We start from the raw sequence: 26,630 nt of genomic DNA, 5'->3' as shown, positions 1-26,630 counted from the left end.
TAATATGCCCACTCTGCGTAACCAAAATGACAATTTCAATTTTAATTGAATTATGTGTTAGAAGCTGAAATAATTGAGTCTTTCTGTCATTTACTACCAATTTATTTTCTACAATCCATGAACTTGTACCACGTACTGCACTATTTGATGCACTACCTATGTTTCACACATCTATCAGTACCAATCAGTACCAGTATTATCAGCAGACATCAATATTTTAGAATCTTAGAATCAATCGTCGTATTAGAAGAAATATAATTTACAAACAGTAGTTGTCCAAGCACTGACCACCTCCTACTTGACCATGCCTCAATAAGACGCCATCTCATAGCCGTTCTCACCACTGTCGAGAATGACGTCTTGCTGTCTGTTCTTAAAGTATGAGAGGAACGAATTTTGAGCTGTTCCCCTCATTCCATAAAAGTGCAACGTCTGAAGTAATATTTTGCGATCAACACAATCAAATGCCGTAGTTAAATCAAAAGAAACGACTCGTATTTGCAACTTATTATTTAAGCCGTCCAGTGCCTCATCAAGAAAAGAGAATCTGAACTGTTATATTAAAAGTTCAACACTATGAAGAAGATATACAGCAATCATCAGATTGGCGTGAGTGTCTACGTGCTTGCATATGCAAATTATAAGCATTCTAGAGCAACTGCACGAAGTGTGTAGGAGTAACTGGTAAAAGGCTCGTAGTGCATCTGCATTCTTCCCCAACATAAGGAAGCAGTTGAGAATGAAACACTTCAACGCCAGCCGTGACAAGGTTAACTTCCTGACAGGCCACGGGTCATACCCCACATCACAAGTGGCTTATCGACCTGCTTCGCATGCCTCTACCTTGTCGAATTTCTTTTTTTGCCTGACACTTCTTATGATTAATGGAAACCTGGCACAACTGTAAAGTGACACCTAGGTCAAATTAATTCACTTCATCCATATTTATTGTTCGTATACACGGTAGGTAATAAGCTGTTTAGCCATCAACTATTTGAAGTTAACGTCACAGGTTAGTAAGGCATATAGGCTATTTTTGCCCCAGTCAGAATTCACAAGTGGAAATATTCAAAATGTACCTTCACTAAAAGCAAACGGTATTAGCGTATTCAGTGGTGATGTACGACAAAAGGAGTGAAAATTACACGATGATCACTGACTGATGTCTTAGTGACTATCTAATGAAAGCCTAGTCCACGACTGACTACTGCCTTATGTGCGATGGCTATATGCTGAGCTGCGTAGTACATACACTACAAAATTGTAAAATTCTAGACTATTACGTTTTAGATACGAAGAAAAACATAGAAAAAATGATTGATACAAATATAAAATAAGCAGTGAAGTAAATTGGTTAACCAAAAGCTCTCCATAGTTATAAATTGACAAAATAATAAGCAGTATTTCACGGGAGGGAGGTTTTAAAGTGCACGTGGTCTAGGGAAGTTCGTCTAGAGTTTTCATGAATGGCAAATTTTCTAATTGGAATAATTAATAAATTAACGAGTTAATTTAGTAAAATTATATAATTTTGCGCTTAAAAATTCAAGGATATAAAATTATAACACTGGATTTCGAGAAAAATTACATCTTACGACTGGAAAGTTCTGGAACACGATGATTTTGAATATGAATACGGGTTGAAGTACTGAGCTTCCAGAAGCAGTGAAACTTTCACTAGAAAGAGGAGGAGGAGGACTGCTGTTGCCATCAAGCGACAAGTAAAGTATACAGTCAATAATAAAGTTTACTGAAACAGATAAGAATTTAACTATTTTATATGATTACGGTACATGTGTTACTAATGAATAGAGAGCAGAAAATGAGAAAAAATGTATTGGCATCAAGAGTGGTACAAGAACAAGTAAAGTAATTCCATCTTGTTCTGCGACTCATACATTGCAACTGATTGTCACAGGAAAGACGACTAGCACCCACACACAAGATAAGATGGTAACTTAGAGACACCATACCTTGTCGATCGATCCCAACGACAGTGCAGAATATTCGTAGTCGCAATGCAGAAATGGAGCCATGATCATTGGCTTTCGGACCAAGGGTGGAAGCATTTCCAAAATGATCATCAACTGTTCTCATGGCACCATGCATGGCAAAATGGCGCTAACCAGAACTGGCGTCAAAACGACTGTGGTATGCACCATGGGCCACAGATAACAAGCGTGAACGACGAGTGCGTACACTTGTACAGGAAAATAGACTTGCAGCTGCTGAGCAACTGGCCGCCATGTCAACAAGGGCCTACCAGCAGCGTCTACTCAACGACCGTCCAGCGAACGTTGGTGTGTATGGGCTTCCACAGCAGGCGAGTGGTTCATGCGCCCATGCTGACTGCAGTTCATCGGCAGAAGAGATTATAATTTGCACGCTAACACCGAAACTGGGCCTTCACTGAGTGGCGACAGGTGGCCTTTGCAGATGAATCACATTTTATGCTCCAATGGGCAGTTGGCCGCTGGATCGTCGGAAGGGTTCAGGTCGGAGGAGAGAGCGCCATGGTCTGGGGAATGTTTTCGTGTCATTCCCGATTCTGGAAGGCAAAATAGATCAATACAAGTATGGATCCACCCTTGGTGATCAAGTCCACCCCTACAGTTTGTTTTTACTCCGCATAATGGCATCGCCGGCCGAAGTGGCCGTGCGGTTAAAGGCGTTGCAGTCTGGAACCGCAAGACCGCTACGGTCGCAGGTTCGAATCCTGCCTCTGGCATGGATGTTTGTGATGTCCTTATGTTAGTTAGGTTTAACTAGTTCTAAGTTCTAGGGGACTAATGACCTCAGCAGTTGAGTCCCATAGTGCTCAGAGCCATTTTTGAGCATAATGGCATCTACCAGTACGACAGTACAATGTGTCAGACAGCTTGCAGTGTACCTGCGGGGTTCGAAGAGCACCCAGATGAAGTTTACAGTACTCTCCTGGACACAAACTCCCCATATTGAAACCCAATCGAGAATCTGTGGGACGACCTCGATCGGGCTGTTCGTGCCTTGGATACTCTGTCGAGAAACCTAGCTCATCTGGCCGTGGCACTGGAGTCGACATAGCTCTAAATCCCTGTCGGTACCTTCGAGAACCTCATTGAGTCTCATCGTACACGTCTCGCTGCAGTCCGTGCTGCATATGATGGTTATTCAGGCTTTTCACAGGTGGTCACATTAATGTGACTGAACAGTGTACAGCACTGCAAAATACGTTGGTTAAAGTCAAGGGGCATGCCTGTACGATTTATAGATTTAAAACCACCTATTGTTGAATTTATGGAGTACAGAACCTAAAATTAGAACGTCCTTAATGAATTGATAACGTCGCATTTTCTGTGGACACTACCCACAGTAAGATACAGCAAGGTGAGGAACACTTTGTCTCTGTTTTGATGAGGATGCGTCATTCTTTGCTTGATCGTTTTCTTCCTGGGTGGTGAGAGTGAAGCTAAGTTTCATCACCTGTAACTATGCGTCGCCTTCAACGTGGCATCGATCCATAAGTACTTTACGATTCTCGACGTGACGGTCTTTCCATTTGGCAGTCAACTTACGTGCCACTCATTTTGCAGACACTTTATTGAAGTGCATTACTTTATGAGCAATACTCTGCCCTGAACCAATAATAATCTTAAGACTTCCGGCTATTTCGTTCCGAGGTACGCATCTGTTCTCCTTTACAAGCTCCGCGACTAACACAATGGTGTCGCCCGTCACTAATCAGTGTGCCTGCCCTGGTCCTGCGGCATCCTCCACAGAAGTTACACTGATTGTAAACTTCCTACACCACTCGTACACTTTCTGCATCGACAAACACGAATCACCGTACGGCACTGCCCTTCTGCGATGAATTTCGACTGGTTTGGTACCTTCAGTACACAAAAAATGCATCACAGGCAGACATCTTGTTGTGGACGCTGCTGCATTTCCTTGCACTGTTAGAGAGCCTATATAGAGGGAGAGAGTGGCCAATGGTGATTGCGTTGCTGATTGGCTGAGAGTCTAGGACGCCATGTTTTTAACGAAATGACGCGGACTTGGTACGAGTATAAATAAATACTGTGTGTGATTCTGTACCATTGGTTCTCTTCAACGCTTGGAACGCCAATTCCATTGTACAATTATCGTATTGAAGGACTTTTGCATGTTCTCTGTCGGTTCTGGTTACGTAAATAACCTTACAGTCACTCTGTTGGTCGGATGTATGACGATGCTTTGAGAACTTCACAGCAATTTTAGAGGCAAAATTTTTATTAAAAGTATTTTTACTGAGTGTCACAAAATCATCAAGGTCAGTCAAGAGGAATGCCTGGTTGCTCCGCTGTTGGGTGCAAAAACCGAAGTGAAGAGGGATATATGATGCTCGTTTTCCCAAGAAATGGTTGTCACAGCTAGAAAGCTCGTTTGGTTTCTTTTTATATCGAACAATCAATTTTTTTTCTATATGCTTATAATGCCTACAAACCAAATTTAAAAAAAATTACAGATCTTTTTACCGATACATCCCCTCCACGATAGAAAAATTAAAAGATCACCGCAGTAACACAAATGTAGCGTTTTAGCACAGGGATAGAGTTTTAACTTCGTAATCCGAAGGTCGTGAGTTCAAATCTTGCCCATTCCAGATTTTTGTAAACGTTATTTTATAGACTTTTAATGGATCTTGAGTGACAATTCATGCTACATGATGTGTTTTGACATGTATGGAACCCTACGTCTACGTACTTGCAACTGGCGACTCGCAGTTGGCTCTGTAGTCTTGGTTATTTACATTCCTGTAAATTATAATTATCGTGTGGATATTCAGTTACCTATTTTGAATTAATTTCTGCTGTTTCAGTAGAGTTCCTAAGTATTGATATTTTTCCGGTTTACTGTGGCATATAGATATTAAAAGTGTATACAGAATGACATGTTTTGCCAGCATAAGAAAATGTTATAAGATCGACACACACTTAAAATGCATTATGTGGGGACGGAAAGAGACAATAGTTTACCAATTTAAGCGATGAATATCTGCACGGAAAAGTCTGAAATAGCATAATGCACGCTGAGATACATTAAATAAAACTTCTTTTTCTTATTAATCAGTTGTCAATGTTTATATAGCATCATAAAATATAGCTGTTGAAATTCGGCAGACATACACACTGCTTTACGATTCTTCCATTTGCTCACAAATTTAAATGGTTCAAATGGCTCTGAGCACTATGCGACTTAACTTCTTAGGTCATCAGTCGCCTAGAACTAATTAAACCTAACTAACCTAAGGACATCACTCACATCCATGCCCGAGGCAGGATTCGAACCTGCGACCGTAGCGGTCGCTCGGCTCCAGACTGTAGCGCCTAGACCCGCACGGCCACTCCGGCCGGCTTCACAAATTTATTAGGCCTATATAAACATAGACGAATGGCATTTGTTTTAATCATGTACCGAGTATTAAGCTAGAAGATCTGCCTCGGTCTCATGCGTCAAACACATGCCTTATTTTACTCGTGAAGTGGCTGCCTTTCAACTTGCATGGCTACCTAATTGCACGTCCCGCGCACAATCTGGTAAAAACATGTTGGCCACGGGCCGATTGGCCACTCTCTCCCTATATAGGCTATCTATGTCCTGTAACATCACTCTGCAACCTGTCGGTCACTTTGTGAACTGCAAGGTACCACATTGCCACCTACCAACTCACACAGTTTTTCAAAATTCAATTGAACCTTTAAAAGTTTTCATTTGAATCACTGTCGTGAATACAGGGAGCTGTAATTTTGATGATCAAGAGTGTACGAGGTGCATTCAAGTTCTAAGGCCTCCGATTTTTTTTCTAACTACTCACCCGAAATCGATGAAACTGGCGATACTTCTCGACGTAATCGCCCTGCAGACGTACGCATGTTTCACAACGCTAACGCCATGATTCCATGGCAGCGGCGAAGGCTTCTTTAGGAGTCTGTTTTGACCACTGGAAAATCGCTGAGGCAATAGCAGCACGGCTGGTGAATGTGCGGCCACGGAGAGTGACTTTCATTGTTGGAAAAAGTCACTAGGAGCCAGGTCAGGTGAGTAGGGAGCATGAGGAATCACTTCAAAGTTGTTATCACGAAGAAACTGTTGCGTAACGTTAGCTCGATGTGCGGGTGCGTTGTCTTGGCGAAACAGCATACGTGCAGCCCTTCCCGGACGTTTTTGTTGCAGTGCAGGAAGGAATTTGTTCTTCAAAACAATTTCGTAGGATGCACCTGTTACCGTAGTACCCTTTGGAATGCAATAGGTGAGGATTACGCCCTCGCTGTCCCAGAACATGGACACCATCATTTTTTCAGCACTGGCGGTTACCCGAAATTTTTTTGGTGGCGGTGAATCTGTGTGCTTCCTTTGAGCTGACTGGCGCTTTGTTTCTGGACTGAAAAATGGCATCCACGTCTCATCCATTGTCACAACCGACGAAAAGAAAGTCCTATTCGTGCTGTCGTTGCGTGTCAACATTGCTCGGCAACATGCCACACGGGCAGCCGTGTGGTCGTCCGTCAACATTCGTGGCACCCACCTGGATGACACTTTTCGCTTTTTCAGGTCGTCATGCAGGATTGTGTGCACAGAACCCACAGAAATGCCAACTCTGGAGGCGATCTGTTCAACAGTCATTCGGCGATCCCCCCAAAACAATTCTCTCCACTTTCTCGATAATGTCGTCAAACGGGCTTGTGCGAGCCCGAGGTTGTTTCGGTTTGTTGTCACACGATGTTCTGCCTCCATTAAACTGTCGCACCCACGAACGCACTTTCGACACATCCATAACTCCATCACCACATGTCTCCTTCAACTGTCGATGAATTTCAATTGGTTTCACACCACGCAAATTCAGAAAAAGAATGATTGCACGCTGTTCAAGTAAGGGAAACGTCGCCATTTTAAGTATTTAAAACAGTTCTCATTCTAGCCGCTGGCGGTAAAATTCCATCTGCCGTACGGTGCTGCCATCTCTGGGACGTAATTGACAATGAACGCGGCCTCATTTTAAAACAATGCGCATGTTTCTATCTCTTTCCAGTCCGGAAAAAAAAATCGGAGGCCTTAGAACTTGAATGCACCTCGTATTTCCCAGAACCGTAAGCTCCGACCGTGTGGCAATTCCGTGCCTTCTAGAGACAGTGGCTCGGTCAGCTGGAGCCTCCACAGGCCTCCCGTAGTCTTGTGGCCGGTCCATTCGTCTGGAAGCCAGAGCGCGTTGCCATGGTGACGGCGCTGTCCCGCGCCCTCTGCGCAGTCTGCGAGGAAGGAAGTCGTTACCATAAACGAGACGAGACGAGGCCGTGCAGCAAGGGGGAGGAGGAGGTGTGCTGGCAGTGACTCCTCGGGCACGACAATTACTGGGCCCGCGCCTTCCGCCTCGGCTTTGTCCAATCCCGCGCCCTTGTAGCTCTGGCCTGCTTTCGGCCCCTCTTTAATTAAATAACGCTCTATGAATTCAGAGCCCGGCCAGCAACCAGATGTCGGCCCCGAGGCACGGTAATCGGCTGCGACTCCTTTCTCCTCGCGGTAATCTCGTCGCCGAGTTTCCCTCGCTGTAACCCTTTTCCTCTACACGCCGAAAAATATGGTGGCGCCTGCAGCAACTTCACCTTTGCTCTCTCCGAGGGTAACTCCGTAGTCACTTCTCACCTCCTGTAGTTGAATCACTCCCTTGTTCGCCTATTGTTAACACTCGTCCTTTCACCTGTTGTCCCCTTACTTCATTACCAGACGCATGACCAGCTACGGTTCGTGCTTCATAGTGCACAGTCCTAGCAGCCGGTTGCCCGTCTAACGACTTCGAGGGCCAACGAAAATTTGATTTTTAACATTTTATATGATCTTGTAAATAATAGATTTCAGCTATCAGTCGTCCTTTGGAATTTTTATTGGCAGGTCTAGATTTCAGCTAGAAACTAGCCATTCTCAATGCACTATCATTTTTGACCAGTGCATGTAATGCCTATTGCACGGCTTCATCCACAGTTCATTGAACCCGACCAACAGGCGTTACATGCATTGATCAAAAATGATAGTGCATTGGGAATGGCTAGTTTCCAGCAGAAATCTAGATCTTCCAATAAAAATTCCAAAGGACGATTGATAGCTGAAATCTATCACTTACAAGTAAAAAGAACAGTGGCTGCGTGCAACAGCCAGCCTCTGAGTGGAGGGTAACCTGATTTTAAAAATTCACTGTGATGTACATAATTACAATACCAGATGGGTAAATGACGTTCATTATTCCACATTGCCGGCCACGGTGGCTGAGCGGTTCTAGGCGCTTCGGTCCGGAACCGCGCGACTGCTACGGTCGCAGGTTCGAATCCTGCCTCGGGCATGGATGTTGTGATGTCCTTAGTTTAGTTAGGTTTAAGTAGTTCTAAGTTCTAGGGGACTGATGACCTTAGATGTTAAGTTAAGATTGTCTGTAGCACAAAAATTGGTACACAACACTATAACAAAAAAATTTTATCTCTTACCCAGGGATATAAAATGTCTGACAGACAGCAAAGTGCGGCCACTGTGACCGAGCGGTTCTAGGCGTTTCAGTCCGGAACCGCGCTGCTGCTACGGTCGCAAGTTCGAATCCTGCCTCGCGAATGGATGTGTGTGATGTCCTTAGGTTAATTAGGTTTAAGTAGTTCTATGTCTAGGGGACTGATGACTTCCGATATTAAGTCCCATAGTGCTTAGAGCCATTTGAACCATTTTTTGGCAGCAAAATAAAATTTGAAAATAAACTGAAAAATTTTCTCCTTGACAACGCCTTCTATTTTGTAGGAGGATTTCTACTATCGTCGTGTGTGTGAGGTGGTGGGTAGGAACTGCTAACTCACATCCATGTATTACAAAAAGAGAATTATGAATGTCCTTGCAAATCTAGATTTGAAAACTACCGCCTCTGCGCCTTTCTGCGTATACACCTGTAAGAACTTACGGTGACATGAACTGCCGCGAGTTGCATTGTAACGAAACCGCACTGAAGAAAGCGATTTAAAGCCGAAATCTAGATTTGTGGGAATAATAAAAATTAATGGGATTGCGACTGGCTGCTGTGTGACTCTCCTTCCTTGTAGTCTGCGGTCGCTGTGCGCAACCCTTCATGATGGAATCAAAGCTGGTTATAAATGTCCAGCATGTAGCCGTGTTTACAAATCGATCTGCGTTGTGAATGTAAAATGGTTTGTCCGATTTATCGTCCAAAATGAGCCATGGAACAAGAAACTAAACAACAATGTTGTCATAGTCTACTCATTAAGAGGTATAATCTTATGTTAAAGGTTGAACGTAGTAAGACAGTTATTACAGTCACAAACTGTGTAATGTTCAGAGGCAGCGTAAATCACTGCACGAGTTACCCACACTTTATTAATGCAGATCAGTTAGCGTCTTGCAATAAACTTGACCCATAATTTCAGAACTGTGAAACTTTATCTCCGTGACAGCCCTCCCCCCCCCCCCCCCCAATAAAAAAGAAAGCAAAAACCTTTATCGCTTACTACATTTCCCTGTTCATGCAATAAAACTGCCGCATCATGCATGGCGTTTTAGTTTACTATTTACTGTAGGGGTTGGATAAAAATGTGGAAACACGGCGAGAAGTGCACGCCTGAACATAAATGCAGATGGCAGCCAACCCTGCTGGTTGCGCGTTTGCGTTTGTATTTGATCACGAGCGGAACCTGTGCAATGTTCTCAGGGCAGTATTCTGTATAGTTGAGAGCTCATTATGTAGGAGCCAACTGAATTCGAACGTGGGTAAATTGTTGGTTGTCGTATGACGGGCCTTTCCGTAAACAGTTCAGGTTTTATGGCTTCGACACCGTTTTCCTGCTTTTTTTTCTCTTTTTTTTTCTTTTCTTTTTTTTTCTTTAAATTCCAGCTCGCCGTGCAAATCTCTGATTATGTAGCTCCCTTCGAGAGGCACCATAAGGAAGGTTCACACAGCGTACAGGGAAATCAGATAAAAATCATCCGCTTTATCACAATCCACATGAAAATGTGTGTTGAGTGATCGTGACAGACTGTCATTGAAGAGGATTGTGACGGGTGTAGAAGTCAGAACAGAACTGAAATTCGCACTCCCGATCCCTGTCAGCAAGAAACAACACGAAGGAAGCCCCATAAGCAGGGAGCTGCACAGCGAGATGGAATACCAAAATGCCCGCATCTCGTGGTCGTGCGGTAGCGTTCTCGCTTCCCACGCCTGGGTTCCCGGGTTCGATTCCCGGCGGGGTCAGGGATTTTCTCTGCCTCGTGATGGCTGGGTGTTGTGTGCTGTCCTTAGGTTAGTTAGGTTTAAGTAGTTCTAAGTTCTAGGGGACTTATGACCACAGCAGTTGAGTCCCATAGTGCTCAGAGCCAATACCAAAAACAAACCTCAGTTTGCCCGTAACAGGAAAACGTAGTGCCGAAGCCATAAAACCTGAACTGTGGAGAAATTCATTTGGTCGAATGATCCTTCTTGCTCACTGTTTCCAAACTCTGCCCGAGTTTACCATATAAGAGTGAAACATGGCGACGGGTTCGTGATGATTTGGGCAGACATATCGTGGTATACCATGAATCTCATGGTTATGCTGGAAGATCGCGTAACTACAAGGACTATGTGACTAGTTTGGGTGATCAGATCCATCTCATGCTTGTTCCCCGATGAGGATACTGTGTTCTAAACCGACACGGCCCTTGTCCACACAGCTCGTATCGCCCAGGAATGGTTTTGTGAGCAAGAGGATGAATTTTCGCATCGTCCCTAGCCACCACATTCACCACATCACAATATTATCGAGCCTTTCGAGAGGAGGCTTAGCCATTGTTATCCGTCACCGTAGCCGCCACCTGAACATGCAACTGTTTTGTAAGAACAGTCGTAAAAGATTCCCTTGATAACCATACGGGACCTGTAGTTATCCATTAAGAGATGACTGGAAGCTGTTTTGAATGACACAGGTTAACCTACACCATAGTAGGCGTGGAAATGTGTTGTGTTTGTGCTGTTTCCATAATTTAGTCTACCCCCTGTGCCAACTCTATCCACAGCTTACTTTGCAGACAGTATCCACAAAAGCCAGTGAATGTATCTGCAAAGTTATATCATTGTACGACCCATACCTCAGGACATATGACATCATAAACACGGAGATGCCTGAAGAACTAGATTTTTCCTAAAACGGAGCGCTAATCACCCAGAATGTAGCCATTCAGTGTTTGTCACTCAGAGCACTTAACGACTACAAGCTTTAAACGTAATTTTAAACCTATTCTAACCCTTTTGTCACTTACATACCCAACGACAAACATTGAACCCCTTAACTCATTTGTTAAGCAGAAGTATGCAGCTGTTTTGAGCACGAGAGGTTGATTTTTTAAAGTAGCATACTCCAGGATCAGTTAATTAAAATTTCCATTGGTCAAAAAAAAATAGAATTAACGTAAAAATTAAATTGCTACTAGCAAGATTCGAATCGAGAACTTCACACTTACTAACCTTGTACCCCCTGTAGTCAAGTACTGGTGACAACCTTAATACACTAGAAAAGTTTTTACTTGACAGCTTTTAAAATTTCCAGTTCTTCAAAGTTGACATTTTCGAGTTTTTTTGAGAATTCCATCGTACTGGTGTGGGAAGCTGATGTCAGGCACAGAAACTATAAATAAGTAAATAGCAGTCTGGACTCTTTTGAGATGAGTTTTAATAACCAGTGATGTCTGACTGTTGTTTCCTCAACATTACGTCTAAAATTATTTTTCATTTTTGGGTACTAGCAGTTGCACTGTACTTGGAGAGCACAAATTGTAATCTCTTCTCTTAATGATCAGGGCACCGCTTTACGTCATTTGGAGCCATCATCCGAATCATTGTTTAATCGTTCTTCATTCGACCTGCATCAATTGGTTAAATGTCCTCGAGCTTTTGGACTTCTCGACCACTGTCGAGTGGTGAATCATCACTTGACTATGGACAAGGAACATTTGTCAGAAAGTTTGAGGACATTTATCCACTTGACACAGCTAGGAGCTCGAGAAAAATTTATGATTTTATGCAGCCATGAAGTCCGCCCCGATAGCTGAGTGGCCAGCGTCACGGATTGCCGTCCTACGGGCCAGATTCGATTCCCCACTGGGTCTGAGACTTACTCCTATCAGGGACTGGGTGTTGTGTTGTCCTCATCATCATTTCATCCCCATGCGGCGCGCAGGTCGCCAAATGTGGCGTCGAATGTAGTAAGACCTGCACCAAGGCGGCCGGACCTGCCCCGCAAGGGGCCTCCCGACTAATGACGCCAAATGCTCATTTCATTTCACAGCCATGAAACCGCGCGTCCTTTCATCATGTCGATATATATCTGTATATCATCAGCAGCTAACTGACACAGAAACGGATGCACATAATTGGTGATTTGGATTATTAGGAGGGCCGTGTAGTATGTGCTGAAACCATCTCAGGCCATCCCAGCCGCCTCCTGTGCCGCCACAACCGCCTCCACCGCCTCCACGGCCGCCTCCGCCAGCGCCGCCCCACTTTTATGCTCGCCATTAGCGGGACAACACATTATGCCCGCGGGCCGCGCCTCTCTGCAGGCAAAATCCATAAAACGCCGGGCCGCATTAAATTTTTTAGCCCAGTAATATTGGGCCGCAGTCGTGTTCGAGTTAACGAGCGCCCAGCCCTCTGACGTCGACGCTCTCCTCGCCTCCTCACCGGCACAGCACACCTCTCTCGCTGCGTGGAACACAACACGCACCCTCTCCCTCAGGTTTGGAGACCGCAGTGGACTGAAGTAATTCGCTACGGTAGAGTGAAATATTCTGCTTTTTAGTACACGGTCTGAGGTACTCTGCATTTGGGATATGCCCAATACTCTATCTTGTGTAGTGATATATGAACATCATTACATTCTACACTAGAGTTGTAAAACTACCAGAGGCTGCTAGACTATCATAAATACGCGTAGACTACGGTATTTTTCCTAGCACCTGAGTCCAGTTAAGGCCGACACACCATACCCGCATGTTAGGTGTGTTGCATACCTATTTGGCGTTACCTCTTAACGCTTGCTTTCCTTGGTACGCAATCGGTGTCTTACTACACGCACCTAAAAACCAGAAATGGTGAACCGACTAGAAACCAAGGAAGCAAAGGAAGGAAGGTAAGCGTTTAATGGACCGTCCACATAGAGATCATTTGAGATGGAGCACAAGCTCGGATTCTTTCAAAGATGTGGAAGGAAATCGGCCATGACCTTTCAAAGGAACCACACTAACATATGCCTGGAGTGATTTAGGGAAATCACGGAAAACCCAACTCATGTTGTCTGGAAGCTGGTTTGAACCGTTATCCTACCGAATGCGAGTCCAGGGTGCTAACAACTGTGCCACCTTGCTCTCTAGAAACCGAGTGATGATACACAAAGGCCCAGGTAATTTATGGAATATTTTAGTTCTACATAGTTACCCTCATGCCTGTTACAGAAAAGTACAGAATATTTATAGCAAAATTAATACTGTCGATGATTAATTCAGGTTTTATTCGGAAATTGTTGATTTCTAACGTGAAACAGAGGGATGTTCTAGTAAAAATAAAGAAAACAATACAGACTTATCCTATAGCTCTACAAAATGCAATTTTATCAACAAAAACGTAAAATAAAAAAAAGGGCGAAACAAAAATACATCAAACATCGCTTCAATACTTCGTCAAACTTATGTAAGAAATATTTCCGATATTCACAAACAACTTTCGCATTTATCAGTAATAACAAGAAACTCTTTGATAGTGATGAAGAATGTTCTATTGATTTCAAAATAACAATAATTATATATATATACGTTTGTGGATGTAAACTTAACTTACAACAAAAGTAATTGCTTTGGTTACATAAAAGCGCAGAAGCTACGCGATCAACTAACTTGTATTACTATACATTCGTTCATGGTTCTTTCGCTACCAATGCTACCAGTACTACCAGTAATCCTACCAAGTACTACGTCACTTATGTACTGAACCAAAACTATCGATCCATACGTTAGGGAGGGTGCAACTCTAGTCTCTACTATTTTACTCATTTTAATAGAAATTGCTGAGGAAACGGTTGTATGACCCGAACCTCAAACAACGATCGTGTGAAACGCAGCCCATGCAGTTAGTCGATGAGACTCCGAATGCGGAATACAATAGTGTCCAGGTTTATCTGGATGACGTTTGATATAGTTCGGCACTGTTCCCTAATTAACTAAATAGGCATTCGCGAAATTCAGATCAGCTTCATGACTGGATTGAAGGAATTGAACTCAGCACGTCATTAGTAACGAAGATAAATTTTCATACATAAAAGTAATTTCGGAAGTACCCGAGTGGAGTGTCATATGACCTTTCTCTTCACAATATATGTTAATGACCTAACCTTTACAGACCCATGAAGCTCTTAGCAGGTAGTATGCAGCGCTATAAAGTTACAGAGAAATGCATGAACCCCTGTACAGAATCTCTACCTTGTGCAAGGGAGGACAGATGACACTTAACACAAATTAATGTACCGTATTGTGTACAAATATTTGGAAATATCCGTCATTGTATGATTACACGATTGCTGAACATTCACTGGAAGCAGTCACATCCATTAAATATCTGGCAATATGCGTGATGAGCAAAAGTGAAACGGCTATACAGAACTAACCTTAGGAAAGGCAGACGCCAGACTCATGTCTGGAGCATAGTCCACATACGAAGAAGGTAGTCTGAAAAATGTTTCGAGAGATACTTCAGTATTGCTAGTCAGTCTGAGATCCGTAGCAGGCAGGGCTAATACAAGAAACAGAGAACCTCCAAAGAAGAACTTCACGTTTCTTCACCGATTCGTTTAGTAAGAGCGTACGCATCACGGAAGTGCTCATCCAACTCCAGTGCCAGCCGCTGAAGCAGAAGCGTTGCGGTCGTTGGTGTGGTTAACTATTAAAATTCCGAGAGCCTAAGTTCCTCGAAAATTAGTATATTGCTTTCTCCTACATAATCTCAGGAAAAGAACTTGAAGCTAGAGACATTCGAGCTCACACGAAGTTTTGCCATCGGTCATTCTTACCGCCCACCATTCGCGACTGGAGGAGGAAAGGGGGAATGTGAATCGCACGTAAAATATTCTCCGCAACCCACTGTAAAGTGGTTGCGAAATATAACTATAGATGTCGACACGTATCAAATGTTGTAAGGGCAAAAATTTGGTAGGCAACTGTACGCTATTGCGAGTGAAGTGTCGTAATAATGTCAGTTGTCTGCGGAATGTATGCCGTATGACTCATGGTTAAGCGCGATTCATATGCCAAGTCTTTTGTGTGCGAATTGACTTATTACACGTATTCGCTGCATAGATTGTTTCCAGTGCTTATATTTTGGAGTGTAACGATGTTGGTGAAGATTTAGCAAACGGAAAAGTGCACCTGCGAAGTTAGTTGGTGAATCGACGGACCGCTTGTAATGACTTGGAAAGTTGCACGCATGTGTGGGAGCATATAATGAGTGAATAAAAACCCAACAGAACGGACAAAGAAAAACTAAAATAACGACATAAATAGGTTATGGTATACAGGACATAAAATCCCGTCTGAGGACGGCGATCATTTTTATGTTAATAATTAGCAACCAGCGCTGTACAATCGCAATAAAGTCATGAGATGTTCAATTGACTCTTTTATTAAAACATGTTACGCGTTTCACTCTGCTTGAAGACAGCTTTTGTCGCAATTATGGTCATATGTTATTGGAGTTGTCAAGGATGTACGCCTAGTTGGTTAGGAAGGAGTTGAAATTAGTGATGTCTGAAGATGGGTGCAATCCCGAAACGCGTAACATGTTCTAATAAAAGAGTCAATTGAACATCTCATGACTTTATTGCGATTGTACAACATTGTACAGCATTGGTTGGCAGTTATTAAAATAAATAGGTTAAAAATATGATATCGGCTGCTCAGGGGAATTGTTGATACCATTTGTACGAACGATGTTTCGGCGACTGATCTAGCCGTCTTCCTCTAGTGCTGCGAGCTCTATTCATGGGTGCACTCGCAAGCGACCAGTCTGGTTGGACTCAAGGCAGCCAGTACGCACATCAACAGGAACCGCACCACCTGAAAAAGTCGATGCAGTCGGTCATCGAAATACTGTTTAGAAAAGGTGCTGTCAACACCTCGGATGAACACCCGAGAGGAAGAAATTATTTGAAACTGTTGCGGCCTATCTGCAGCAGTCCCGCCCCATGATCGGGAGGAACGTGCTATACATGACGAAGAGGCAGGTGTGCCACATACGCTGCAAAATATTTTTCTTTGCTATACACCAAAAGAATTCTGCTGTCAAAGAGATGAACTTAAAACAGTCTACATACTTCGGCACTTTGGATTATCAGGAGCAATGCACTTGAACTATACACTGGAACTGATACACATCTGAAACGAGGTATAAATGAAAAACTCTAAATTTGTGCTTCTGATATATATTTTAGAAGTGTAAACAGAACCATACCAAATTTAGTTATGACTAAATCAGCCACACACATTTGCTAGTTTCGAAAAAGTTATTTCTCGAAACATACAGTGAAGAGTAATGAAATTTCGGCAATGCATTTGTCTAGTAAAGTATGTCAGTGAAAAAAGCTGCAAAATCATAGTTTAATGTAAGAACGAGAAAAGCCATTTAAAATGTCAAACGCTGGTACATTTATAACCGGTGTAACCGCCAGAATGTTGAGTGCAAGTATGCAAACGTGTCGCACTGGACCCAGTTTGTGGAATGGAGGTCCATGCCTGTTCCATTTGGTCGGGCAGTATAGGGATAACTGATGCAAGCAGTAGATGACAAGCCGCGCGGGATTAGCCGAGCAGTCTAAGGCGCTGCAGTCATAGACTGTGTGGCTGGTCCCGGCAGAGGTTTGAGTCCTCCCTCGGGCATGGGTGTGTGTGTTTGTCCTTAGGATAATTTAGATTAAGCAGTGTGTAAGCTTAGGCACTGATGACCTTAGCAGTTAAGTCCCATAAGGTTTCACACACATTTGAACATTTTTTTGTAGATGACACAGGAGTTGTCGTCCGATGATGTCCCATATGTGCTCGAATGGAGACAGATCTGATGATGGAGGAGTCCAAGGCAACATCTCAACACTCTGTAGGTTGGGTGACAACAGCGGTGTGTGGCCGAGTGTTATCTGTAGGAAAAAACCCATACATGGCAACACCCCAGTCCAAATCACGGTAGTGACGTATAGTTTTGCGCAGTAAGGGTGCATGGGATAACCAAGAGAGCGCTCCTACTGTCGTAGAAAATCGCACCCCCAGACCATACCATCAGGTGTAGGTCCAATGTGTCCAGCAAGCAGAGAGGTTGGCTGGAGGCCGTCAACTGGCCTCGTTCTAGCCAACAACGTCCATCACTGACACCGAGGTAGAACCAGCTTTCGTCATAAAACAACAGATATCCGCCCTGCCCTCCAATGAGCTGTCGCTTGACACTACTGAAGTCGCAAACAGCGGTGGTTTGTGGCCAGTGGAGTGCACGTTACAGGGCGTCTGTCTCAGAGCTGTTCTTGAAGTAACCGATTTGTAACAGCTCGTTGCCTCACAGTGGTGCCAACTGATTCTCGAATTGCTGCTGCAGCCGCAGTAAGGTCCGCCACAGCTGTGTTGTTTTTGTTGTTGTGGTCTTCAGTCCTGAGACTGGTTTGATGCAGCTCTCCATGCTACCCTATCCTGTGCAAGCTTCTTCATCTCCCAGTACTTACTGCAACCTACATCCTTCTGAATCTGCTTAGTGTATTCATCTCTTGGTCTCCCTCTACGATTTTTACCCTCCACGCTGCCCTCCAATGCTAAATTTATGATCCCTTGATGCCTCAGAACATGTCCTACTAACCGGTTCTTTTCTACTCAAGTTGTGCCACAAACTTCTCTTCTCCCCAATCCTATTCAATACGTCATTAGCTACGTGATCTACCCACCTAATCTTCAGCATTCTTCTGTAGCACCACATTTCGAAAGCTTCTATTCTCTTCTTGTCTAAACTATTTATCGTTCATGTTTCACTTCCATACATGGCTACACTCCATACAAATACTTTCAGAAACGACTTCCTGACACTTAAATCTATACTCGATGTTAACAAATTTTTCTTCCTCAGAAACGCTTTCCTTGCCATTGCCAGTCTACATTTTATATCTTCTCTACTTCGACCATCATCAGTTATTTTGCTCCCCAAATAGCAAAACTCCTTTACTACTTTAAGTGCCTCATTTCATAATCTAATTCTCTCAGCATCACCCGACTTAATTCGACTACATTCCATTATCTTCGTTTTGCTTTTGTTGATGTTCATCTTACATCCTCCTTTCAAGACACTGTCCATAGCGTTCAACTGCTCTTCCAAGTCCTTTGCTATCTCTGATAGAATTACAATCTCATCGGCGAACCTCAAAGTTTTTATTTCTTCTCCATGGATTTTAATACCTACTCCAAATTTTTCTTTTGTTCCCTTTACTGCTTGCGCGATATACAGATTGAATAACATCGGGGAGATGCTGCAACCCTGTGACACTCCCTTCGCAACCACTGCTTCCCTTTCATGCCCCTCGACTCTTATAACTGCCATCTGGTTTCTGAAAAATTGTAAATAGCCTTTCGCTCCCTGTATTTTACCCCTGCCACCTTTAGAATTTGAAAGAGAGTATTCCAGTCAACATTGTCAAAAGTTGTCTCTAAGTCTACAAATGCTAGAAACGTAAGTTTGCCTTTCCTTAATCTTTCTTCTAAGATAAGTTGTAGGGTCAGTATTGCCTCACGTGCTCCAATATTTGTACAAAATCCAAACTGATCTTCCCCGAGGTCGGCTTCTACCAGTGTTTCCATTCGTCTGTAAAGAATTCGTGTTAGTATTTTGCAGCTGTGACTTATTAAACTGATAATTAGGTAATTTTCACATCTGTCAACACCTGCTTTCTTTGGGATTGGAATTACTATATTGTTCTTGAAGTCTGAGGGTATTTCGCCTGTCTCATACATCTTGCTCACCAGATGGTAGAGCCACAGCTGTACACGACGGTTTTCCCTCGCTGTAGTTCCACGTGGCCGTCCAGGGCCCGGTCTTTTTATTATCGTACTTTACCGTGACCATCCTTGCCATCAATCATGTACAGTGACTACATTCCTGCCTAGTCTTTCTGCATTATCACGGATAGAACATCCACGTTTTCGGACTCTATTACACGACCTCGTTCAGATTCAGTGACGTGTTGATGTTGCCGTCTTTGGCGGCTTAAAGGCATTCTTGACTATCATAAACGCATCACTTCCAATCCTAAAGGTAACTAACGCTCACAAAAGTAACAGCCTGTACTTAAAGCAAACCTGATTTGCATCGTCATGTTGTTGTTGTGGTCTTCAGTCCTTAGACTGGTTTGATGCAGCTCTCCATGCTACTCTATCCTGTGCAAGCTTCTTCATCTCCCAGTACTTACTACAACCTACATCCTTCTGAATCTGCTTAGTGTATTCATCTCTTGGGCTCCTTCTGCGATTTTTACCCTCCACGCTGCCCTCCAATGCCAAATTTGTGATCCCTTGATGCCTCAAAACATCTCCTACCAACCGGTCCCTTCTTTTTGTCAGGTTGTGCCACAAACTCCTCTTCTCCCCAATTCTATTCAATACCTCCTCATTAGTTATGTGATCTACCCATCTAATCTATTTCGAAAGCTTCTATTCACTTCTTGTCCAAACTATTTATCGTCCATGTTTCACTTCCATACATGGCTACACTCCATACAAATACTTTCAGAAACGACTTCCTGACACTTAAATCTATACTCGATGTTAACAAATTTCTCTTATAGTGGCACTATAAGCGTCACTCTTATGACACTGGTGCGAAATTTGAATGGACTAACAATACCACCACTTGCAAAGTAGGTTAGAAATCAGATTGATAATGTTGCTCACGCAGCATATGTTCGCTTAATCGGGCAACAACAAAGTTATTGACTGTGGATGGTATCGTCAGAATGGAAATAATGAAGTCACTGTAAAAAAAGTCATTAATTTTGGCACTTATCTTGAATGGATTCCCACGTAGATTTCGTCGAAGTTGTTATGGCTCATCTTGTTGATTCTAGGGTGATTCCACTTTGACTGCTAGAAGGTCCAGATCTGTATTTTAGCAGTATTTGAAGACCTAACAAATACGTTTTTCAGGAAATTATTTATGATCAGAACAACTGTATGGTAGAAATAATTTTTGACTTGGTGTTCGCGATCCACATTTTTATTAAACTACTTCTAAATTCACATATACTTCTTCTTAATTGTTACATCATCAAGAAAACAGTTTTGCATCAATCTTCATATATTTAATTTCCACTTTAACCGAACACAAGACTTGACTGTTCTTTTACAAAGCGAAATAACAACTTCTGCAAAGTGAAACAAAGACTGCTCTGTGCGCATTCGCCGGCCGGAGTGGCCGTGCGGTTCTGGGCGCTACAGTCTGGAACCGAGCGACCGCTACGGTCGCAGGTTCGAATCCCGCATAGTGCTCAGAGCCATTTGGACCATTTTTGTGCGCATTCGTGCCAAAACGGATACAAGTAAGTCAAAGATTATGACAGTCTCACAGAAATGAATACCACAAGAACCATATCACTGTAATATATCGGTACATCAGAGTACCTATACATTAATGAAACTAAATGTGAATATTGTCACAAAAATATATCTGTTACTTCGCAGAAAAGTAGTACGATATTACTGGTATCGAGAACTGGGGTTGGAGTGCCGTAATGGTCACGTAAATAAATAACCATTACAAGGTCATCTTTCAGATGCAGAAATACAGCAACTTGCTGTCGTTTATCTCACACAACTCGTTCTTGATGGGTTTTTTTCCAGTGTAAATTGTCTTACTGAACCGCACGTTGCGAAAATTGTAAAGTGAATTAATCGATAGCGTATAGCGGAATGGGATCCTGTACCTCTGAAACCATTACATCCAGAATTGTCCACCCAGTGTGTACTGAGGCGGTAAGAGACAGACAATACGTCGTGCGGGTATACCGCCGCTACGCCTCGCCTTTGCCCTGTGCCCACTTCGGCACTCCTCCTCACTTTTGTGTTTCGTTTGGCGCCTCTTCGAGATGGAGTCGCTGACTCGGCTGTCGATTAGGGATTCGGGCGCCGTCCGCCTCTCGGCGGCACGTGATTTCTGTGCGACACCCGGCCACCGGGGTCCGGGATAATCTCGTCCGCCGCTACGTGACGTCCCCGAAGCCAGCAGGCGCGTTCTGGCTGCCCAAAGAAAGCTCCACCCGGATGGCAGATTCAAGATACCTCCAAAAACCACCGTCTGCCGGTTTAGCGGCCACCCTTAATGCCCTTAACGATGACTGCGGCGAATTTTGACAGCGGTAAAAGCCAGGCAATGATCACCTCGTCGAAGGACACGGAATTTCCTGCCTGTTTTTATCAAAGTTGTATCTGAGGAGTACTTCAGCGACTCTGCTCTGGATTTTAGGCATGTCCTTTCTTATATTGTAACAAATAAGCCCTCGGTCACAAATATTAAGTCAAATTTGACCTGGTTTCGACGCTACTATGAGCGTCGTCTTCAGAATTAGACTAATTGTACTAAAACATTAGGTATATAGTTCACTAATAAAATTAATGTATGTACTGACTCGAAAAGATGCAGTACTTACAAGTCACATATTAAAAAAGATCTCAGCCGGAAAGGCGACGTCATGAACACTTGTGCGATGGCGAGCCGCTAAGGGCTGCTCGTACTGTGAACAAGGGTTGCAACGAGGAAAAAAAAACTTTGAACATAGCTGCTTGTCCACAGTACGAGCAGCCCTTAGCGGCTCGCCATCGCACAAGTGTTCGTGACGTCGCCTTTCCGGCTGAGATCTTTTTTAATATGTGACTTGTAAGTACTGCATCTTTTCGAGTCAGTACAAACTTTAATTTTATTAATGTACTATATAACTAATGTTTTAGTACAGTTAGTCTAATTCTGAAGACGACGCTCATAGTAGCGTCGAAACCAGGTCAATTTTGAATTAATATTTGTGACCGAGGGCTTATTTGTTACAATATAATTCTGACACGGTCACTGAACCTTAGCAGCTATGTTCAAAGTTTTATGTCATTTTTTTCCTAATTATGTGCCTGTAATTCCATTGGCCATGACGTGGCAGTTACATTTCTTTAAAGGAGAACCTCATACACTGAGGTGACAAAAGTTATGGAACAGCGATATGCACGTCTACAGATGGCGGTAGTATTGCATACACAAGGTATAAAATGGCAATGCATTGGCGGAGCTGTCATTTGTACTAAAAAAAAATATGGTTCAAAAATGGCTCTGAGCACTATGGGACTTAACATCTGAGGTCATCAGTACCCTAGAGTTAGAATTACATGTAACTAACCTGAGGACATCACACACATCCATGCCCGAGGCAGGATTCTAACTTTCGACCGTTGCAGTAGAGCGGCTCCGGACTGAAGAGCCTAGAACCAATCGGCGACAGCGGCCGCCGCATTTGTACTCACGTGATTCAGTGAGAAAGTTTCTGACGTGATTATCACCGCACGACGGGAATTCAGTATCCCGACATCCACAGTGTCAACAGTCTGGCGTGAAATTTCAAGCATTACCTGTCACCACGGACAACGCAGTGGCCTACGGCCTTCATTTCACGACAGAGAACAGCGGCGTTTGCGTAGAGCTGTCAGCGTTAACAGCAACAATACTGCGAGAAATAACCGCAGAAATCAATGTGGGACGTACGACGAACGTATCCATTAGGACAGTGCGGCAAAATGTGGCGTTAATGGGCTATAGTAGGTGACAGCACATCTGTAGAGTCAGCCCCGATAGCTGAATGGTCAGCGTGACGGACTGCCTTCCTAAGGGGCCAAGGTTCGATTCCCGGCTGGGTCGGGAATTTTCTCCGCTCAGGAACTGGATGTTGTGTTGTCTTTATCATTATTTCATCCCCATCCGGCGCACAGGTCGCCCAATGTGGCGTCGAATGTAATAAGACCTGCACCAAGGCTGCCGGACCTGCCCCGCAAGGGGCCTTCCGGACAATGACGCCAAACGCTCATCTCCATTTCAATCCTCTGTAGCGCCTCGGCCGGCTGGGGTGGCCGAGCGGTTCTAGGCGCTACAGTCTGGAACCGCGCGACCGCATGGATGAATGTGATGTCCTTAGGCTAGCTAGGTTTAAGTAGGTCTAATTTCTAGGGGACTGATGACCTCAGAAGTTAAGTCCCATAGTGCTCAGATCCATTTGAACTATTTGTAGCGCCTCGCTCAGGCTCTTGACTATATCGTTTGGACTCAAGACAGCTGGTTACCCGTGGCCTGGTCAGATGAACCCCGATTTCAGATGGTAAGAACTGATGGTAGTGTTCGAGTGTGTCGCAGATCTCACGAAGTCGTGGACCCAAATAGTCAATACGGCACCGTGAAAACTTGTGCTGGCTCCATGATGCTGTGAGCTATGTTTTCATGGAATGGGCTGGATGATCTGGTCCATTGAAGCAATCGTTGACCTGTAGTTATGTTAGGCTACGTGAAGACCATTCATGGACCTCATTTGTATGCATGAGAATGACCCATGTCACCGCTCCGCTACCCGGATCGCCCGACATGTTCACTGATTGGACATAGTTGGGAGGTCAGCTGGTGCACAAAATCCTGCACGGACAACACCTTAGTAAGAATGGACGGCTACAGGGGCAGCTTGGTTCTGTACTTATCCAGGGGAATTCCAACGACTTTTGAGTCCATGACACGTTGAGTTGTAGCACTATTCCGGGCAAAAGAGGTCCGACACTATATCTGGAGGAAACCCATGACTTTTATCACCTCAGTGTAAAAATGTCTCCAGAAGGCGAAGAGTTCTCGGGCTTCCAGCCGGGTGGCGGTGTCTTCAAACTGCGACTTTTCGACGAGTGACATACTCATCATCTTCTGGCGAAGTGCCGAGACTTTGCGGATGCCGGTCCCTTTATACCTGCGGTGTGCCCCCCACCACATGGCCGCGGGAGGCTGGGTCCAGAGGAGCCGGCGGGTGGGGTGGAGGGGGAAGCGGGTGCGCCGTTCGTGTCTCCGTCAGAGCATTCTGATCGCGTCTCGTGAGCTGGACGGTTCTTGTTGCGTTCCTGGCGTATTGCGGCTAATGCTGGATTCCAGGCCGCGCTCAGTTGATAGCCTTCGTCCCTGTTCACAAGATTCTCGTGGACCCGTATTTCTATTGATTCTTTAATGACGCTATCCCAATAGCTCCCGGCTCGGCACAGCACTCTGGTGTTTTCGAAATCAAAGGTGTGGTTTTCTTTGATGCTATGTTCAGCTATAGCAGATTTCTCTATCTGTCCAAGTCGAACATGCCTGATGTGTTCCTCGCACCTTTTAGAGATGCAGCGCTGCGTTTGACCAATGTACTGCGCACCACATTCGCAGGCAATGCTGTATATACCAGGTGTGTTTAGTTTGAGTGGGTCTTTAGCTGAGCCCAGCAGCTCTTTCGTCTTCGGCGGTGGTCGGAAGACGGTATTTATGTTGGATTTTCTTAATAGCCTCCCGATTTTGGCTGATGTGGGCCCCAAATATGGAAGAAAGGCGAGTCTCTTATTAACTTCCTCTTCCTGAAATTTGTCAGCCTGTCTCCTCTTGAAGGCCCTGCCAATCTGAGTTTCACTGTACCCGTTTTTCCGGAATACCTCTCTTAGGTGGTGTAATTCGTCTGAGAGGCTTTCTTTGTCACAAATGACGTGCGCCCTATGTACCAAGATGGTCGGTACTGACTGGCGTTGCGCCGGATGGTGGCAGCTGGTTGCATGGAGGTACAGGTCTGTGTGCGTCTTTTTTCTATATACTGAATGGCCCAGCGTGCCATCCGCTTTCTTCCTGATCAGTATGTCCAGGAATGGAATACAGCCATTCTCTTCTGCTTCCATCGTGGAGGTAATATTCTTATGTATGCCGTTTAGGTGGTCCATAAACTCCTCCAGTACCTGCCTGCCATGCTGCCAAATCACGAAAGTGTCGTCCACATGGCGGAAGAAGTGCCTGGGTTTACGGTGAGCAGTTTGTAGTGCCACCTCCTCGAAGTGCTACATATAAAGATTCGCGATACCTGGAGCAAGGGGAGGTCCCATGGCCACTCCATCCACTTGTTCATAACGCTCTCCATTGCACTTGAAGTAGGTGGTCGTAAGTGCATATTCAAAGAGCTTCACTGTTTCAGGCTCGAAGTGCTGATTAAGGAGCGCCGAGGCGTCTTGTAGCGGTACTTTCGTGAACAAGGAGGTGACGTCGAAGCTCACGAGTAGGTCATCACTCTGTATTCGGATGTCCTTCAGTATTCTAACGAAATCTGCGGAGTTTTTCACGTGATGACTGCAGTGTCCCACCAGTGGTTTCAGTAGTGTCGCCAGGTATTTGTCAAGTCCATAACTGTGCGAGTTGATAGTGTCCAGAATCGGCCGTAGAGGCACCCCATCTTTGTGAATCTTGGGCAATCCATACAGGCGCGGTGTCGTTGGCGCTCTAGGATACAGCCGTTTCTGCACTGCCTCTGATAGATCTGAGTCTTTCAGTAGCGCCACGGTTTTCCTGGTCATCGTCGATGTAGGGTCCTTGTTGAGTTTCCTGTAGGCTGGGTCTTGCAGCAGAGAGCAGATTTTCTGTTGGTAGTCGACTGTGCGAATCTGCACCGTCGCATTTCCCTTGTCTGCTGGGAGGACCATGATGTCAGCATCATCCCTCAGTGCGCGGATAGCCTCTCGCTCCGGCGCAGTAATGTTGGCTTTAGGGAGTCGTGGCTTGTCGATGATCCTGCAGGTCTTCCTTCTGCTCAGCTTCCTCCTTGGGTAGGCCCCGGATTGCTTCCTCTACGCTGCTGATGATGTCCCGTTTCGGTATGGTCCTTGGTACAGGTGCAAAGTTCAACCCTTTCGTGAGGACAGAAGTTGTGGCTGCATCTAGCACCTTATCTGTCAAATTTACAATAGCTCTGGTGCTATGTGTCCCCTTCTGGGTCGACTGAGCTCCAGAGAGATTGCCGAATTTGTCGACCTGTTTTGCGGCAACATGCCGTTTCTGCACCTCACTGTCGGCGTGAGAGCTGCAGTCAACCCACTCCCAAGTGTGTGCCGGTAATGCTTCTGCCATTTTCAGGTGACATGCGATCAGCATGCGTGCATTCTTGTCCAGTTCTTGGCGTGTGTAGTGAATGCGTTCCCTGACAATGGCCATCCCTGCTCGCCGTAAAATACGTTCGGTTTTCTTCGTTTTCACAGGATGTCTTACTTCCGCAAATCGTGGCAAGATGTTCTTGTCTCGGCAACGTTGGAGGAAAGCCAATGAGCTGAGCAATTTGGCTTTCCTGTTGCGTTCTTTCTGCAGCAGCTTGAAGCTACAGAGCATCTCCTCCCCGTAGAGGTATCGTAAATGTGAATGTATGCTTTCCCGGCGTATACAGAGTTCTCTTCGCCAGCTGTATACGCCGGGAAAGCATACATTCACATTTATGTCTCCAGAAGTTTATGTTAGCAGTATAAAAATTATA

This window comes from Schistocerca nitens, chromosome 1 (assembly GCF_023898315.1).
Source record: "Schistocerca nitens isolate TAMUIC-IGC-003100 chromosome 1, iqSchNite1.1, whole genome shotgun sequence".
Classification (NCBI taxonomy): Eukaryota; Metazoa; Arthropoda; class Insecta; order Orthoptera; family Acrididae; genus Schistocerca; species Schistocerca nitens.
The sequence above is the reverse complement of the archived record's forward strand: the minus strand, read 5'-3'. Positions refer to the sequence as shown.